General features: G+C 36.7%; 1 protein-coding gene across 3 annotated transcripts in view; it reads right to left on the reverse strand.

The window, feature by feature from the left end:
• Positions 1-19825, reverse strand: part of LOC308623377 (BEN domain-containing protein 6-like) — a 138181-nt gene extending 118356 nt beyond the window's left edge. Inside the window, exons 1-3 of one of the 3 annotated variants that reach the window (XR_014016816.1) lie at positions 19753-19825; positions 13241-14673; positions 6365-9616 (exon numbers count right to left, since the gene is read on the reverse strand). The gene's annotated coding sequence lies outside the window, so the exon portion shown is untranslated. Of the gene's footprint in view, positions 1-6364; positions 9617-12418; positions 14674-17888; positions 17925-19752 lie in introns of those variants that run through there. The other 2 variants (XR_014016817.1, XM_081245667.1) reach the window with 2 other exon arrangements.
• Positions 19826-19893: the final 68 nt, after the last annotated feature.

A 19893-nucleotide genomic window follows, 5' to 3' on the forward strand; every position in this document is an offset into this window, starting at 1 on the left:
TTAAAACTTTTTTTCTGCAAAAGACCCTAGTAAAAGGATGAAAAGACAAGTTACAGTACTGTGAGAAAAATATTTGTGAAGCACATATCTAATAAAGGATGAGTATCTATAAAGAACTCTTAAAATTCAACAGTAAACAATAAATAATCTAATGATAAAATGGGCAAAAGCATGAACAATCATTTCACCAAAGAGGAAATACATGGAAAACAAGCACATGAAAAATGTTCTGCATCATCAGTCATTAGTGAAATGCAAATGGAAGTCATAAAGAGATGCCATTACACACCTATTAGAATGCCTCAAACAAACAAACAAAATGATAGCAGCACCAAATGCAGGAAAAGAGGCAGAGAAACTAGATCACTCATCAATGTCTGGATCACTCATATATTACTGATTGAAGTGGAGAGTGGTACAACCACTCCGGAAAACAATTTGGCAGTACCTCATAAAACTAATCATTCAATTATCATATGAGTCAGCAACTGCACTCTTAGGCATTTACCTCAGTGAAATGAAAACTTATCTTCACACACAAAAATCTGTATACAAATATTCATAGCAGCTTTATATAACAGCCCCAAACTGGAAGCAACCCAAATGTTTTTCATCAGAGGAGTGATTAAATTAACTGGTACAGTACAATGAAATACTACTCTGCAATTAAAATGAACAAATACTGATACATGCAACTACACTAGGAAATTACCATGAGAGAAAAAAAAAAATCCCCAAAGGTCACATATTGTATGTTTCCCTTTATATAAAATTCTTGCATTGACAAAATTGTAGAAATGGAAGAGACTAGTGGTTGCTGGGTGTAAGAGCAGATGGGGGTTGGGGGCAGAGTCAGTGGGTATGCGTATGAAAGGGTTAACTAGAGGGCTCTTTGTAGTAAACAAATTGTTCTGGACCTTGACTTTATTAATGTCAATATGCTGACTGTGATGCTGAAGTATAATTTTGTAAGATTTACCGTTGGGGAAAATGAGCAAAGGGTGCCAAGGATCTCTCTGTATTATTTTTTAAAACTGCACGTGAATCTATTATCTCAAAAGTAAAAGTTTAATTTTAAAAATCCAGTATAAGTTTTAAAGCCATAAGATCTTAACATATAATGTTCCATTATTTTTTTCCTTAGCTTTGTTAGAAGATATTCATGAAAAGGGAAGTTCAGTGCTATTTCAGGTAGGAGAGTATTCTTATTCTTTTTTTTCTTTTTTCACTAAGAGAAGGAGGGAAAAAACAGAGAACACTTTAGAGCTACAAACAGGGCCAAATCATGCATTTGTATAAGGCTTCAAAATTTTCAAAGGTCTTGAAAACATATAATCTTAGAAGAGCTTTATTACAACATTTGGGTCTTAAAATTAGAGGGCAGATAATTTAATTCTACTCAAAAAAATTAACAGAAAAGTTAAGCAACTTGGCCAACATAACAAAACAATTTGGTGGCAAAGCAGAAATTAGATTCAAAGTTTACAAACAAGTCTATTTCTATTATTTTTTTCTACCACCTCAATTTCTTAGTCATAATTCAGGGATAGTATGGTTCCATAAAATACAGTTTCAAGTTTATATTTTGTTAATAGTTAATTCATAAAAAAAGTGTATGATTTGTATTACCATCATGTTCTCTATGTAAAGACATTTATAAACATTACAGAAAATATATGTGCATGCAAAATATGGAACTCTGCAACTAAATTTTAATCTGAGATTATTAAATGTTACTTTTAAATACATACCACTAAAATAGATAACTGACATTTCTCCTTAAATCTGAGACACTGCTGATTATAAATATGAAACCACTGATGAATAAAAGCTATGTAAGTAAAATAAGAACAAATATCACTTTAAAGATATTTGTCAATTTAAGAGGCATACTACCTTCAGTAAGTTAAAACACATATCTTAGAATCAAGGACATATGATATTTCACAGAATCCTGTAATTGTGGGGCTGAAAAAAATTATAGTGTTCTTTATTCTAGTCAAATGTGAAACACAAGTCTCAAATAGGTTAGGCAATCTGCCCAGTTACAATCACAAATCAATTAGAAATTAGAACCCAAGGCTCTTGACTCCTAGAGTCCAACAGAACAATTTTTTGTATGAAATAAATACTTTTAAAGGTACATCTTTAAAATGGCTGAACCAATGTCTTAAAGTATTTCCTAGAATATATTCTTAGTGTCTATAAATTCTATTAAATGCTCTAGAATATCTTCTCTTGTGAGTTCTTTTTACCAGACTGCCAAGAATGATGTCAAGGAGCTTACCACCTATTCTTATAGGAGTTTTATGGTTTCAGGTCTTATATTTAAGTCTTTAGTCTGTAAGCAAAAACCTACGGTAGATACAAAAACAATTAAGAGATAAAGCAAAGAACAAAAGCACTGGCGCTGCACTCTTAACTTACATTTTAACAGAGATAACAAAAAAAGTGAAAAACAAATAAATGTATAATATAATGACAGGAGTAAGAGCAATGAAGTAAAATAAAATAGAGTTAAAATGAGAATAAAAAGTGATGAGTATTATATTAAATAAGGTAGTGGCTAGTGTAGTAATCTCAGAAGGGGAAACATTAGGAGAAACCTGAGTAAAATACTGCATACATTGGGAGGGGTCAACTAAGAAGAGAATTCCAGGAGAAGGAAGCAGCAAGTACAAAGCTCTTTGGAGGGTGTACGCTAGATGTATTTCAGGATCTAAAAACCAATTTCCTGGGCTTCCCTGGTGGCGCAGTGGTTGAGAGTCCGCCTGCCGATGCAGGGGACACGGGTTCGTGCCCCTATCCCGGAAGATCCCACATGCCGCGGAGCGGCTGGGCCCGCGAGCCATGGCCGCGGAGCCTGTGTGTCCGGAGCCTGTGCTCCGCAACGGGAGAGGCCACAGCAGTGAGAGGCCCGCGTACAGCAAAAAAAAAAAAACCAATTTCCTTGCATTCTGGTTCATATCCCTTTTCCACTGTAGCACAGCATATACCTCAGAGCTTATCACCATTAAACCATGTTACTCATTCTTAAAAGTAATTTGAATTCACCTTACAGCGGTCTTTTTATTGTTTTATGGGTGGAAAAAAAGCATTCATTGTATAATAAATCCTCTTTAAAGTGGCTAATAACGTTGGCACTTTCTTAGAAAGAACTTGAAATAAAAGGTCAAAGGTCATTTAATTTGCCTTATTTCCCAAACAAAACAAATTATATTAAGCAAAAGCAAAGTCTGCATGTTAAAAACACTGGGAAGAAAAATAAAATCCTTTAGATAATTACTGTATCACTAAGGGCTCTTACCTAGTTATTCTAATACCCATTATTTGATAAAAGGTTGAAATAAAGTTTTCCCCATTTCCTCCTTTCTTTAAGAAATCATTTTTAAAAGCCAATCAGTTACAAACCATCCTCAACTATCTCCTACAACATGAAACTAATTAACCACATAATATATGTACTGAAAAAAATTAATGATGCAGCAAAAGCAAAATATTCAAAGAAAGAGAATAAGCATACAAGGAAATGCAAAGAACACTAGGTATAAATTTAATCTGTAAGTTTAAAAGCATAAAACACTTTAAGGAATAATGAAAAACCAAAAGGATGATGTTCTATTTTTTCCATGCCATGTTCATAAATCATAACTTGGCATTAAAGGCTCAGAGTCTTCAATCAGAAAGAGAACCTTTGAAATATCAGTCTCTAAAGTGACAAATACAAATTTTAATGCAATTATATTTCAGGTTCATTTCAGTTCAACTAATGAAAAATGTTAAGGTTCTCATCAATCCAAGACTTCAGAGAAACATGGTTACCTTTTTCAAAAGCAACCCTCAGAAAAGCACATCTGTCATTTCTACTCATTTCACCAGATCTACAGAGGAAACCATAGGATGGGGTTTAAATAAGAGAACTGCAGTAACTACTTATCAGAAAAGGTAAATTAATATTTTGTATCGACCCCCCAGCCTAAAAGACCACCCAAAGACATTTTCACTGGAAAAATCTAGTAAAATCAAAAGAGGAAGTCCTCACCACCAAAGAAAACAATACTCCTTCAAAGAGAATTTATTTGTGAGACAAATCAAAACCCTTAAGTTTCAAACCCCTTTTTTATACAAGAAGAGCAAAATGATTTTATTTTGATTGGAAAGCCATTAAGTAGTAACTCCATGTTCCTTGATATCAAAAGCTATGGGTAACACAACTGGACACTATCAATAATAACAGAATTTTTAAAATCCCTTTATTCTCATACTAAAAATTATATATTTTAACTTTTTATCTTCCCTTTGGCACTAGGCGAAGGGAATTTCCCAGTGGATGCAACTTCAGGGCATCATTTTCCTCACTACTTTTCTGCAGAACAGCACTGTGAAAGCTACAGTAAGTGTTCACCCCAAAAAGGTTCCATCATCAAAGACTTCTGGGACCACTGCATTAAACAAATAAAATACACTTCTTTACTATAAAGACTTTCTTTTAAAGATTTAATATGCATTGCAAATCTTCAAATGCTGAGATAAAGTATGAATATTTCCCAAAATATATGACTAAGGAATAAAAACTTAGTGTGTAAAAATCTATATACACCTTGAAAAATATTCAAATTCCACGGAATATAGTTTGAGAAACGCTATTAGAAGTGCAAACTAAGATGGATGAAAAATTCTAACTGGCCCACAGAAATCAGTGGGTTCAAAGCAAAGCTTCCCAAAGCAAGACACAACAAATGCCCTGTGCTTTCAAATCAGATCTTAAACTTTTATGAATGTTTTTACATATATAAACTCTGTAAACAGGCCAATTATTTGCGCTAAACTCTGTGAAAATATACTTCACTATTTAGTTAAGTAGTAGACTTTCTTGGGTCATTCTCAATAAATTAAGAGTAGATACTTTAGGTAAGAAAGAAAATAGAGATTTAAAAAATATGGAGTCTATGAGTGAAAATTTTTAAAATAAATCTTTAAAGACAACAAACAGACAAGCCACATTGTGGGAGAAAACCTTTGAAAAACACATATGTGATAAAGGACTGGTAAACACACTATACAAAGAATTCTTAGAACTCAACAATAAGAAAACAAAGAATTCAATTTGAAAATGAACAAAAAGATCTAAACAGAGAACTCAACAAAAAAGACATCTAGATGTCAAATTAGCATATGTTATCAGGGAAACGCAAATTAAAACGAGATACCACTATACACCTATTAGAATGGCCAAACTCCCAACACATTAGTGTTGTCAAACACCAAATGCTGTTGAGGATGAGGAGCAATGAGAATTCTCATTTGCTGCTGGTGGGAATGCAAAATGACACAGCCAGATTGGATGACAATTTGAAAGTTTCTCACAAAACTAAAATACTCCTACCATATGTTCTAGCAATCATGTTTCTTAGTATTTAACCAATGAGTTGAATACTTACATCCACACAAAAACCCACACATGAATGCTTATAGAAACTTTATTCATAAATGTCAAAACTTCAAGGCAACTAAAGTGTTCTTTGTTAAGTGACTGGATAAACAAACTGTGGTACATCCAGACAATGGGATATTATTCAACAAAATAAAAAGAATGAGTTATGGAGCCACAAAAACACATGGAAGAACCTTAAATGCGTATTACTAAGTGAAGGAAGCCAACCAGAAAGGCTATATACTGTATAATTCCAACTATATGATATCTTGGAAAAGGTTAAAACTATGGAAACAGCAAAAAGGTCAGTGGTTTCCAGGGGTTCAGGAGAAGTGAAGGGATGAACAGTTAGAACACAGAAGATTTTTAGGGCAGTAAAACTACTCTGCATGATACTACAATGGTAGATACCTGTCATTATACATTTGTCAATACCCATAGAATATACAGCACCAAGAATGAGCAGCTAATGTAAGTTAAGGACTTTAGTTAAAAATAATGTATCAGGACTTCCCTGGTGGCGCAGTGGTTAACTATCTGCCTGCCAAGGCAGGGGACACGGGTTCCAGCCCTGGTCCGGGAAGATCCCACATGTTGCAGAGCAACTAAGCCCGTGTGCCACAACTACTGAGCCTGTGCTCTAGAGCCCGTGAGCCACAACTACTGAGCCTGCGTGCCACAACTACTGAAGCCCATCTGCCTAGAGCCCGTGCTCTGCAACAAGAGGAGCCACTGCAATGAGAAGCCCACACCACAAGAGTAGCCCCCACTCATCGCAACTAGACAAAGCCCGCACACAGCAACAAAGACTGAACGCAGACAAAAATAAATAAATTAAAAAACAAAAAAAACCCTCATCTGGACTAATAAATTATAAAAATAGTCAAAATATTCTTAAAAACAAAGAATTTCGAGTTATAATTATCAGGTGTTATCATCTCTAGTAATTAAGACATTAAAATGGCAAATTAAAGCATGAATTTATTTCATTTCTCTCCCAATTTTTTTTTCAAGATGAATATAAAAAAATAAATAAGTCCACAAAGACAGCAACAGAGGAGCTTTTTCTTTTGTCTTCATCATCTAGGGAAGTAATCTGGGATTTTGAGAGGTCATTTTACATGTATAACTACCACTTATAGAATGATTACTCCATGCCAGGTGCTGTCTTATGCATCTTAACACATGTAACTTCATTTGATCCATACAACCTTACAGTGTATTATCTGGTATTATGTGCATCAGCCATTTGAAAAAATTTTGTGAGAAATTAAATAGAGTAGTAACTGATTTCACAGGGCAGAGGAAGCAAACCAGTTTGCCCCAGAAAACCCAGGAGGGGCTCAGAACTGACCTGGTATAATGGATGATTGTAGATAAGGTTCCATGTAACAAAGAGAGGTTGAAAGACTGCATACAGGAGCCATAAATCCCTCCTCCTACACATCTCCACACCTCTACTCACAAGACATTCCCTGCATTAAGTTAAAAGGAGACATCCAGGGCCCAGGACACCAGGTGCAGTTGTGGGCATGAGTGAGAGCTGAAAAGAGAATTCACTGAAAGTCTGTTTTGGGAACACTGTCACTTCTAGCCCCTTTTTGCTGTCACATGTGCAAAGTATTAACAGCTGGAAAAACCACAGGATCTTCTGGAGAGCAATGCAGCACCAAAGGACTCAGTCTCAAGACTGATACGTAGGATAACTGCCCAAACAGATGGCTTTCTACCCAGTGATTCAAGAGTGAAGTTCCCCATAACATTTAAATATGAAAGACATCCAAGGATCAAATGGAAAGGCCCTGGAGAGAAAAAGTAAATCTAAGGTAACGAGAAAAAGAGATCTTGGTTCAGTGAAACAGATACTGCCCAGAAAATAATATTTAAAAAGAATTTTTTTCTAGAGGGATAAATAAAGGGCATCCAGAAATAAACATAGTATTTTAATGAAAAAGAAATAATCAGGGAACAAGAAACAGGTCTTGGAAATTAGTTTTGACAGTTGAAATCAAAAATTCAATAGATGGCTGGAATTTACATAGGCAAGGAAATGTCCCAGAAACAGAAAAAGCAGCCTGGGAGACTCACAGAAAATTGCAGAAAAAGATATAAGACAAAGAGATTCAGTTCATGGTAACTGGATTTCCAGGATAATTGGACTTCCAGAAAGAGATAAACTGAAGGGTGGGAGAACATTATAATTTGTATAAAAAGTAATAAAATAAATTTTCCCAGATCTGAGAGAACCATCATGTACCCAGTACAATAAATTTTAAAAGCTGAACAACAGGCACGTGTTCTTCCAATTCCAGTATATCAGAGACAAAGATTACAAGAGCCCCAAGGAGTATGAGGACACAGGTTCTGAGTAAAAGAAGGAGAATCAGAGTTGCACTGGGCATCCAAATAGCAACAGTAGATGTAACTCTGGTATAAACGCTGGTAAACTTGCTACCTCTCTACTCCTCCTCTGAGAAAGCAAACAAAACAATGAGGAAAAATAACAAATAAGTAACCAAATAAAGATTCTTTTTAAATGTCCCACTTTCTCAGCAAATAGGTGACAGAAAAATCTGCAGAACTCTAAAGAAACATGGACTTGCCTGGTGGCAACAGTGGTTAAGAATCCGCCTGCCAATGTAGGGGACACAGGTTCAAGTCCTGGTCCGGGAAGATCCCACATGCCACGGAGCAACTAAGCCCATGCACCACAACTACTAAGCCTGCGCTCTAGAGCCCGTGAGACACAACTGCTGAGCCGCGTGCCTAGAGCCCGTGCTCTGCAACAAGAGAAGCCACTGCAATTAAGAAGCCCACGCACCGCAACAGAGAGTAGGCCCCCGCTCGCTGCAACTAGAGGAAGCCTGCGTGCAGCAACGAGGACCCAACACAGCCAAAAATAAATATAAATAAATTAAATTAAATTAAAACTCTAAAGAAATGCAATTAAAATTAAACAGAAAATGCAAAGGAAATGTCAAGGGGCCTCACGAGTGGCAGATCTCAGAAAGTACCAGGCAAGTATACTTCCTGAAAGGCAGAAACTCCTCCAGAAATGCAAAATCTAGAATCTGTAAATCTAACAACTGAGGGGGGAGGTGAGCTGAGCTTCAGCAGAAGTCAGAGGCAGAGAGAACAGGCACAGAGAGTATCTGGAGGGCTCCCAGCAGCAGATCTCAGAAAGGTCCAGCAAAAACATACCCCCTGAGGGGCAGGGCTCATCTGGAAGGGCAGGGGCTCTGTCCTCTGTCTGCTGTGCTGGTGAAGGACCTGGGGATGCAGGGCCAGTGACAAGTCCTCTCCGACTGAGCCTGGGTCAGACGACAGAGGAAGCAGGGCTACACAAAACATTCCTTAGAAGAGTCACAGCAGCCAGAGTCAGTGGTCTCTGTGAAGCAAAGAGGGCCCCTCCTACCATCCACAAACCCAGATGCAAATAGCCGAGCTGGGAAAAACCAAGTCATTAAGAAACAAGTGTTCATGAAAGGCTATGGCACAGCATCGGTAAGTGATTTTATAAGAACAAATGTGGGAAAGAGCTGCAAAATTGTCAAACGCAAGAAAGCCATTCACAGAAAAACACTGCCATAGAACAGATGAAGACACTGAGCGCACCTTCCAGCACAGGGGAGAACTCTCTGTGACACTGTCGTCTCCACGGAGGACGCAGAACACAGGGCAGGAACTCAGATGTTAATAAATTTTTCTTTGGCACTTTTGTTGCACTAACTATAGGCTTAGGAAGTTCTTTTCCTTTAGAGAACATAAAAATATTCACCACTGTTTACTTTTCTGTTATGGCTTCACTTTTAGCTCTTTACTCCATCTTTAATTTTTTTCTGGAATTTGGTTTGAGGCAGGAATATACTTAAATTTTTTCAGTATACCTATTTTATTTGGGGATGGGGAAATGCGTATTTCCAAGAAACGATATTGCATGCTCATGGGCCTGCTAGAAATTCTCTGGTTTGATGCGTCACTTGTACTGAGGGTGGAATCTACTTGCAGCTTCTTCACGAGCTTGTGCTCCGATCAGCACAGCACAGCGATGTCATGGGTGTCTCCCAGCCTGTCACTGCACCTGTCCTTGTGCTCACTGCCAGGTAGGCTGCAGAGTCTCCAACAAGATCCAACGTTAAGACTTACAACTGAAGGTGCTTTTGTTTCAGGTACCTGTAAAACCTATAAAAAGCAAATTTAAAAAAACAGGGCAAATTTATGGCAGTTTTATAATACTTTTAATAGTTACATGTTATTTTTAGATCCACTACATTTTTTTTGCTCAAAAATGCAAATTATTAATAAATATTATTCATGAGGAGAATTGGGAACTGTATAATTTATTCAGAAGAATTCCAGCATAGAAACTAAAGTATTTTAGATATATTTTATCTCAAGTGACATAAAAAAAAAGTATTACAGAAGTTTTAAAACACAAAGTAAAATGAACCCCCAGTACACCCATACATAACCATCATCTTTAAAAAGTTATCAACTATTCTTTCATTCTTCAAGTCACATTTATTGATTGCTTGTTAAGTTTCTGGAAAATGTCCAAGCCTCCCTTACCTCATTTAAAGCTAACAAACCCAACAAACGAGGTTGTGGCAGAATTAGTGTGAAGCTAACAGTTTACTTGCATTGGATACCTTCCAATAAAGGGGCCCTAGAAATATGTTCACATGGTTATGTTTTTGTAAAATTTGCAAAAATCACACATTTTAACCATTGAGACCGCTGTCTCTTTCCACTTCAACTGCTCCTTTGTGCCTTCTCCTGCTCCTCCACAAAGTGGCAGTGAGCACTTCTAAGATTTTATTAAGGGTTGACTGGGATATACTTTTGTGTTTTGTAATCTCTTCCATGTGTAATTAATTACATTATTGCTGGCCATCTCAGTTTGGGATGTCTTCTAGAAATACTTTGAATGTGGTCAACTTAAAGAATATTTACGAGCACTCACTCCATAGAAAATTTAAAATGCACCAAAGTCTTACAGCTCAGATTTCAAAGAAACTCAATAGAAGTTTCCTCAAATTTGACATCAAAAAAAATTACACCGTATTACTAACAAACGGTTGAGAATTTGAAAGAAACCTCTGTAAACTGTCAAAAATAGAAAGCGAATTTCCATCAACTATGTTAAAAGATACTCAAAATGAGCTTCCTATTACTCCTATTACTATAGAAAAGTATATTACAAAGTTGTTAAATGAAAAGACAATATGTATGCTTTTCTTGGTCTAAATGGTATTTCAAATTGCATCTAACACTGTATTCATAGTTTTGTGGGGGTTTTCTTAAACAGAGCTTGCCAAATTCAATAAGCAATAAGCCCCACAAAACCTGGAACCATTTATGAGGTTATTATATTAGCCTTGTTGAAAGATCAGTTCTTCAAGGTCATATAGATATTAAAAGGCAGAACATGATTTAAAATCACAGTTTCAAAATACTGGATAGTAAATACAAAAAACGATATGGTTAAGTGTTGGTTATCTGTTCATGACAAACTCTGTGATTATGGCAATTCATTTAACCTCCTGAAACTTCAGTTTCACTGTGTACAAAAGAGATCCTACTAGATCATCTTTAAGTTGTCCCTTCAAAACTAGACCAATGGCAGCTACCTTGAACTCAGTACTGGGTGGAGGACATAGTCTATCACAGGGCATGGGGCATGGGTTGCTAGGCTCTTGGACACGTTAAAATTTGGAGAAATTTGGTGATTTTCTTGGTTTATATTGCTTTCCTAATAATGACTGTAGGAAAACAGCCTGCCCCCCCCCCCACCAAAAAGAATATCTAGGGGTAAAGAAGTGTAATTACATTTAGGGTTCTGTTGAGTTAACCAGCCTAGAAGAGAAAAAAATGCAGCCGTATACTACTGGGCAGTGCTGTATTTGACTAACTCATGAAGCATGTCTAGATGAGGGGTTTTTTCTTAATTCAATTTATTTTTGAGATAATTTAGATTCACATGCAGTTATAAGGATTTCAATACCCAGAGACACCATGTATCTTCTTCTCAGTGTTCCCTTGGTGAATCTTGCAAAACTATAGTACAATATCACAACCAGGATACTGAGTGACACAGTCAAGACACAGAATATTTCCATCACCACAGATCCCTACCACCGTCCTTTTATAGTCACACTCACTTCCCTGACCTCCTCGCCACCTCCTTAACCTCCTGAACTCCTTAATCTTAAGAATTTTGTCATTTCAAGAATGCTATACAAATGGAATCATACTACGTAATCCTCTGAGATTGACTTCTGTCACTCAGGATAATTAAGTTGTTTTAAATGACAAAAGTCTGTTCCTCCTTACTGCTGAGTAGTACTCTATGCTCTGGAAGCACCACAGCACTCTTGTGCATGTGGATGTTTGGTGGTTTCAGCACCATTTATTGAAAAGACTACCCTTTCTTCGTTGAATTGCTTTTGCTCCTGTCAAAGGTCAGCTGATTGTATGTTTTATGGATCCATTTCTGGGTCCTGTGTTCTGTTCCATTATCTATTTGTCCACTCTGTCACTACCAAACTGTCATTTTTTGGTGAGTCATGAAGCTGGGTAGTCACTCCTCCAACTTTGCTTTTTTTCTTCAATACGGTGTTGGCTATTCTGGGTCTTTGCTTTGCCATATAAACTTTAGAATCAGTTTGTTGATATCCACAAAGTAACTTGCTAATATTCTCATCTGGATTACACTGAATCTACAAATCAAATTGGAAGAACTGATATCTTAACAATATTGAGTCTTGCTATCCATGAACCCAGAATCTCTCTCTACTTACTTAGATCTTCTTGGATTTCTTTCTTCAGAATTTTAGTTGTCCTCATATATTTCTGTACACAGTTTTTCCTTACGTATATATTTCCTAACACATATATTCCCTTACACATATTGTTAGATTTATACCTAAATATTTCTTGTAGAAAACACACAGTTGGTTCTTACTTTTTTTTAGTCCACTCGACAATCTCTTTTAATTAGTATATTTTGACCATTCACGTTTAAAGTGACAATTGGGGGAATTCACTGGTGGTCCAGTGGTTAGGACCCTGTACTCCCACTGCAGGGGGCCCAGGTTCAATCCCTGGTGGGGGAACTAGGATCCCACAAGCCGTGTGGTGTGGCCAAAAATAAAAATAAAAAAATAAAGTGACTATTGGTATAGACAGATTAACATATACTACATTTGTAACTTTTCTACGTGTTACCTTGTTCTTTTTTCTTTCTTCTTTTTTTGTTTTTTTGGTTTTTTAAAAAAATATTTATTTCATTTATTTTTTTGTCTGCATTGGGTCTTCATTGCAGCACACGGGCTTCTCTCTAGTTGAAGTGTGCAGGCTTTCTCTCTCTAGTTGTGGTGCGGGCTCCAAAGCACGTGGGCTCTGTAGTCTGCGGCTCATGGGCTCTCTCGTTGAGGCGGGCAAGCTCAGTAGTTGTGACATGTGGGCTTAGTTGCCCCACAGCACGAGGGATCTTAGTTCCCCAACCAGATATCAAAACCACGTCCCTGTCACTGGAAGGCGGATTCTTTATCACTGGACCACCAGGAAGTCCCCTTTTTTTGTTTTTGCTTTTGTTTTCCAATCTTTTCTCCCTTCTCTGGTTTTAAATGAGCATTTTATATGATCCTATTTTATCTTCTTTCTTAGCATACCAATTATACTTAAAAAAATTTTTTTTTAATTTTAGTGGTTTCTCTAGTGTTTGCAACATATATTTACAACAAATCTAAGTCCACTTTCAAACAACACAATACTGCTTCATGCTTACCCTTATTTTTTACTTACTATATTTTCTTCCTTCCTGATGTTCCAAGATTCCTCCTTTAATGGTTTGTTTACAGAACTTCCCTTAAATGTTCATTTTAGCATTGGTCTGTTGATGGCAAATTTCCTTAGTTTTCCTTCATCTGAGAATGTTTTGATTTCTCCTTCATTCCTGCAAGATATTTTCACCAGATAATCTATGTTGACAGTTCTGTCAGTATTTGAAAAATGTTGTGCCTCTTTCTGGCCTCTTCTGTCATTCAAATTATTTTTCTCTATATGTAAGGTGCCTTTCTTCCTCAGTGCTGTCAAGACTTCTGTCTTTAGTCTTCCAAAGTCTGACTCTGATATATACTGGTGTGGATTTCTTAAATTCACTCAGCTTCTTGAATTGAGATTTGTCTTTGCTTAATGGGGGAAGTTTTCAGACAATATATCTTCAAATACTTTTCTAGCCCTGCCCTCCTCCTTTCCTTCTGGTTCTCTGACGACATGAATATTAGCTTCTTTGTTACAGTCCCACAGGTACCTGTGGCTGGATTCTTGTTTTCCCCAGTCTATATCCTCTCTTGTTCAGATTGTGTAATTTCTATTGTTTACCTTCAACTTCACGGATTCCTTCCTCTGTCCCATCCATTCCTCTCGAGTCAATCCACTAAGTTTTTTATTTTGGTTATTGTATTTTTCATTACTAAAATTTCCATTTGGTTCTTTATATCTTCTTCTTCTTTGCTGAGACTTCCTCTTTTTTGTGCAGAGATATTCTATGTTTTCATTTGTTTCAAAAACATGTTTTAATTGCTTGTTGAAGCTTTACAATCTGTGTCAGGTAATTCTACCATCTATGGCAACTCAGTGTTGGTATCTATTGTCTTTTTCACTCAAGATATTCCTGGTCCTAGGAATGACATGTGACTTTTTATTGAAACAGACATAGACATATTGGTTATTATATTATGAGACTCTAGATCATAAACTTACTGCTTCAGTTGGTTTCCGCTGACACCACTTGAGGAGCAGAAAGAGGGATGTTGTTTGTTGCCTGGTTACTACCAGGTAGTAAAGAAGTCCAAGCTCCCTAGTTAGCTTCTGTTAATACCTGAAGTTGGGGAAAGGGGCTCCTTAATGCTGAGCAAAGGTAAACGTCATGCCTCTCCATTAGGCCTCCTCTGACATCAACCCAGTGGGATAGGATTCAGGTCAGCGGTACTTCATTATAAGCTGGCAAAGATGGAAGCCCAGGCTCCCCACTTGGCCTTTGGTGGTTTAGGTGAAGCTGCAGTGTTCTCTGTGGTATTTGGCTGAAGCAGAGAGGTTATTGTGTAAAATAATATGTTTTCTGTCTTGCTGACCTGCCCCTCCCTGATCTTTTGAAGAGAAGACAGGCTTTTTGCAGGGCTTTCTTGTCTGCATCCATTGGCATTTCCAGGTTGCTAGCTTCTTCAGCTCCAAGCCTGGGATATGAGGCAAACAGAAAACTCAAGGAACTCACCATTCTATCATTCTGTGAGTTCTAACATTCATAGCTGGTCTGCCTTCTCTCCATCTTTTCAGTCTTCTTATGTTTATAAACAATGTTCAAGGTTTCTAGTACATAGCAGGAGGAATCCCAAAGTACATTCCCCATCCATTTACCCTCAACTTTTGATTTTATATCTACCTCCTTCTAGACAGACATTATTGGGCCTTGCTATTTATTCATTTTGGTTCATCTCTGCCTTATTAACTGGTGTGTTTAGACCATTATTATTATCTTTTTTAATAAATTTATTTTATTTATTTATTTTTGGCTGTGTTGGGTCTTCGTTGCCACACGTGGGCCTTCTCTAGTTGTGGCGACCGGGGGCTACTCTTCGTTGTGGTGTGAGGGCTTTCCATTGCAGTGGCTTCTCGTGTTTCGGAGCACAGGCTCTAGGCATGCGGGCCTCAGTAGCTGTGGCACGTGGGCTCAGCAGCTGTGGCTCACAGGCTCTAGAACGCAAGCTCAGCAGTTGTGGCACACAGGCTTAGTTGCTCTGCGGCATGTGGGATCCTCCCAGACCAGGGCTCAAACCCGTGTCCCGTGCATTGGCAGGCAGATTCCTAACCACTGCACCACCAGGGAAGCCCAGACCATTATTATTTAATGTAATTATTGCTATGGCTATATTTAAACATAATTGTAAGTTTTGTTCGTACTCACTGTTTTGTTCTTCTGTACCTTTTCCTGCCTTTTAAAAAATATTTAAACATTTTTTAAACTTCCATTTTATTTATATTTTTTAGTTATACAATCTTTTCTTTCTATGCAGTTAATACTGTGCCACTTCATGTAATATATAGAAACTTTGCAACCATATACTTCACTATACCTAACCCCTACTATTTTATGCTCTAGTTCAGCAGTCCCCAACCTTTCCGGCACCAGGAACCGGTTTTGTGGAAAACAATTTTTCCACGGCAGGGGGCGGGGGGGGTGTTGTGTGGGGGGGGGCGGGTGGTTCAGGCGGTAATGCAAGCGATGGGGAGTGGCAAATGAAGCTTTGCTCGCTCACCCGCCGCTCATGTCCTGCTCTGCGGCCCAGTTCCTAACAGGCTACGGACCAGTATCAGTCCATGGCCCAGGGGTTGGGGACCCCTGCTCTAATTGCCATGTGTCTAGTACAAATGACAAAATAATGTTACAACTTTTGCTTTCTTTTAAAGAAATTAACAAGAAAAAATGGTATTTTATATTTGCCTGTTTAACCATTTCTCATGCTTTTTGGTCAAATCTGCACCACTTCTCAAAACTTGAGGATTACCAAAGTGCACCATTTTCCTCTAATGTGGATGAATATAAATTTTATATTACGACTGTTCCTCACCTTCCTCATTAACTCATGACAAGTAAAGAAATATCACTTGGCACCAACATGCTTGTAAATTAAAACACAAACTTAAGCAGTAAAACCAGGTAGCAGTACTGATTATAAGGTAAGTTGGTTATAAGATGTTTTTGTTTTTCACACTATCAACTACAATTTTTAAAAAATGCTAAATATAAAAATCTTGTTGAAAATTCTGTCCAAACCCTGAACATCTCTATAATATTAAAAAACCAGTAAATATTTTCAACTCATTTTTAAGAGTACCTCAATTTCTCTTCAAAGTAAACATGAAAGGTTATATAAGGCATAACTATATACCTGAAATTTAAAACAGAAGAGTATCTTATTTCCCTTAGAAGTTCACTGGGAAATAGGAATATTTGGAGATGTAAACGATTCATAAAAATGAACTGATATGTAGGAAATGTCCAATACTATGCAAGCATTTACTGAGCTTCTACTATGTGCTAGACATTGCTAATAACCAGGGTTATAGACTCTTTTCAAGAAACTCACTACCTAGTAGGGGAAAAAGACAAAAAAATTGAACTCTTATTATAAGGAAACCAGAAAGGTTGAACTTTACTATCTTGAAGAAAGTGTGGAACTAGTGAAGGATTTTCAGCAGGGGAGAAAAATGGTAAACCTCACAGACTGGCTAAACTACCATCCACTCCCCTTGCCCCCCTTGCTTACCTTTATTACAGAAGCTAGGAAAGGTAAAAATTCACATTCCAAGCCTCTACTGCAATGAGGGATGGCCACATTGACACAGTTCTTGCCAGTGAAATGCAAATCTACTAGAAAAGGCTTCTGGCAAACCTTTTGATTTTTTGATACCCAGGGCTTGTTCCACCTCTTGCCTTCTTGCCTTAAATCCAGCATGTGTAAAACTGTGCCAGTCATGCTATAACCCTAAGGGAAAGGCCAAAAGCATCCCAGGTAACACAGCAATGATACCACTGAGCTACTCAAGCAAAGCCTGCAGCCATCTCCAGATTTCTTGTTATTCAAAATGATAAGTCCATTCAAGTGATTTAAGTTGGGTTTTCTGTTATGAGTCTGAATGTCTTCTTGACCAATAAAAGTTATAAGAATAAATGTGTATTTCAGAATGGCCATTTCTGAGTTACTGTGGAGGATGTATTAGGAAGGGACAAGAATGAAGGTAGTGAGAGTTGTGACGCAGTTATTATTGTACTCTAAGCAAGAGAAACAAGGGCAGTGATGATAACGAGGAAAATATAGATTCAGAGATATTTAAAAGGTGAGAGAGAAAAGGCAAGATAAAGAAAAGGTTTCAAATATCTTCTAAGTTTCGAGTTTGAGAAACTAGGTGGATAGTCATGCCATTCTCCAAAACACATATGGTGAGGCATAAGTTCAGCTTTGGACATATTCAGCTTGGATACCTATGGGACAACACGTGAAAATGATAAGGCAAGCTGACTATGGATCTTGAAGTCAAGAGTGAGGTCTGGATTAGAGAAACCCAGATTTGAGAGTACCGTCAGATACAGAGTACTGTCCAGAAGAATTATAATGTACTTCTAATTACATATGTAATTCTAAAGTTAAAATAAATAGATGGATTTAATTTTAATATTTTATTTAACTCAGTTTTTCCAAAATATTATTTCAACATGTTATCAATATAAAGTTATTAATGGGGATGATTTACATACTAAGTCTTTAAAATCTGATGTGTATTTTATACTTAAAGCTCATCTCAATTTATCTGAATGCCTTTTTCCTCACAAATACTTGATCTATACATAAATTTCATAAAACTTACAGTTGAAAAAAGTAGATTCACATACCCATACTGTTCCAAACACATTTAAGTTTGCCAGTACCTGAAAGAAAATTTTTCCTTTACTTTTTAAATCCACACCAGAAAAATCCTGCTCATCCATTTTAAAAAAATTGATTTGCCTTCAGAGCAAAAGCACATCAGTTTGAAAACTACATTTGTCCAAGTTAAGTAAATTCAATAAATCTTGTGTCAGCTCAGTATTGCTAACACTGAACTCAGAGTTACTGGGTAAATTGAAAAGCAACTCTAAACTTATCAGTAAGTAACATTTTTCAAATTTTTCTTGTAGTTTTTGTAGTAAATTTACCTGTCAAAAACAGTTAAAATCTTATGCATACCAATTCATATTAGAAAAATGTGTAAAGTTATTCTTTTATTTTTTAAAGTTTCATTTTCAAAATAAATTCTAGAGGCTTCCCTAGTGGCGCAGTTGTTAAGAATCCGTCTGCCAATGCAGGGAATACGGGTTGGAGCCCTGGTCCGGGAAGATCCCACGTGCCGCAGAGCAACAAAGCCCACATGCCTCGAGCCCGTGCTCCCCAATAAGAGAAGCCACTGCACTGAGAAGCCCGCGCACCGCAACAAAGAGTAGTTGCCGCTCACCGCAACTAGAGAAAGCCCGCGCGCAGCAATGTAGATCCAATGTAGCCAAAGATAAATAAATAAATAAATATTTAAAATTTTTTTCCTTTAATAAATAAATAAATTCTAGTATTTGTCTAGGTAGCACAAGTAGGCTTTTTCCCTTACTTGGAGCTTCAAATTTAGATCATTCATATTCTGTGTAATACTGAGCAGAAAACAAATGGCCCAATTTTCTCTTTGATTATTAATTAAATATTTGACTAGCATTTCTGTTGTTGCAAGAACATCTTGAACTGGTGTTAACAGTACAGTAAGTTTTGTAAAACTTTTCCACAATTCAACCAAGTGGCAGAGTACACAAATCACTAAATTCATTGTCTTTTAATTCGTTCAGCAATCCTGTAAGCTGATGTTGACTCATAGCACTTAACACCTAACAACTGTACCCATGACACTATCATAGAGACCATTTCGGAAAACTGAGCACAGGTACTCTCAAACTGTATCACACAGTGGAATGAAGAAATAGGGGAAACACCAAGCTCATTTAAAAAGTCCAATGAAATCTGACTTTTGACCTAACCTAGCTGGAATGCCATTTATTGTGACAAGAAGTAATTTTTTCTCATCTAGATGAAACTCTTGATAATTTAAAGATTAAAATATAGCTATACAGGCCATGAATTGAAATTATTTCTTTGTAAATTTTTAAGTCCTATGAGACAAAATGCACTCCAAGTATTACTTGGACAGCACATTTGCTATTACATAACTCATCTAAAGCTAAAGAAAAGTACCTGTAATTTTTCAGATTTTGAATCCATTAATCTTTAATATTGTTAAAAATTCCTGTATTCTACAGGCAACATTTGGTGACTACTGAAGACTCTGTACTTTTTTATAAGACATTTTTAGGCTTTAACTCATAAATTTCTAACAATTTCTATAACTAAAATAATGAACTTTACTATCCATCTATCTAAAACTAGTTCTTTTTCATGCAAGAATCCAAGCTGTTTTATATCTGGCCAAACTTAACAAACTCAATCCTTTTAAAAATTGTTCAAAAAAATTCTGTTGGACATTTCATTGTGATTTCAGGCGACTAAATTTCAATTCTTTTTTGACTTTTGAAAGGTAACTTCATTCACTCATTCATTATGCATTTGCTGGAACTGTCTCAATATTGTTACCTTACTGTCTTATTTTTTGTTAAATTATAGCTTGTTTTTCTCTGCCACAACAAACTGCAATCGTCATTCACTGTGAAATCTGCAACATACCTTCTTCCAGTCTTTCTGTTTACTGTCCCAGTTGTAGGACTAGCTTCTGCAGTTCTACTTGTTGCTTTTTCAGTATGCCTTCATTTTAAAATTTAAAGTTCGTTCATATTCATGTCTAAACTAGAAAAATAATAAGTAAAA

This window comes from Mesoplodon bidens (genome assembly GCF_964165515.1).
Source record: "Mesoplodon bidens genome assembly, chromosome: 10".
NCBI classification, from domain to species: Eukaryota; Metazoa; Chordata; class Mammalia; order Artiodactyla; family Ziphiidae; genus Mesoplodon; species Mesoplodon bidens.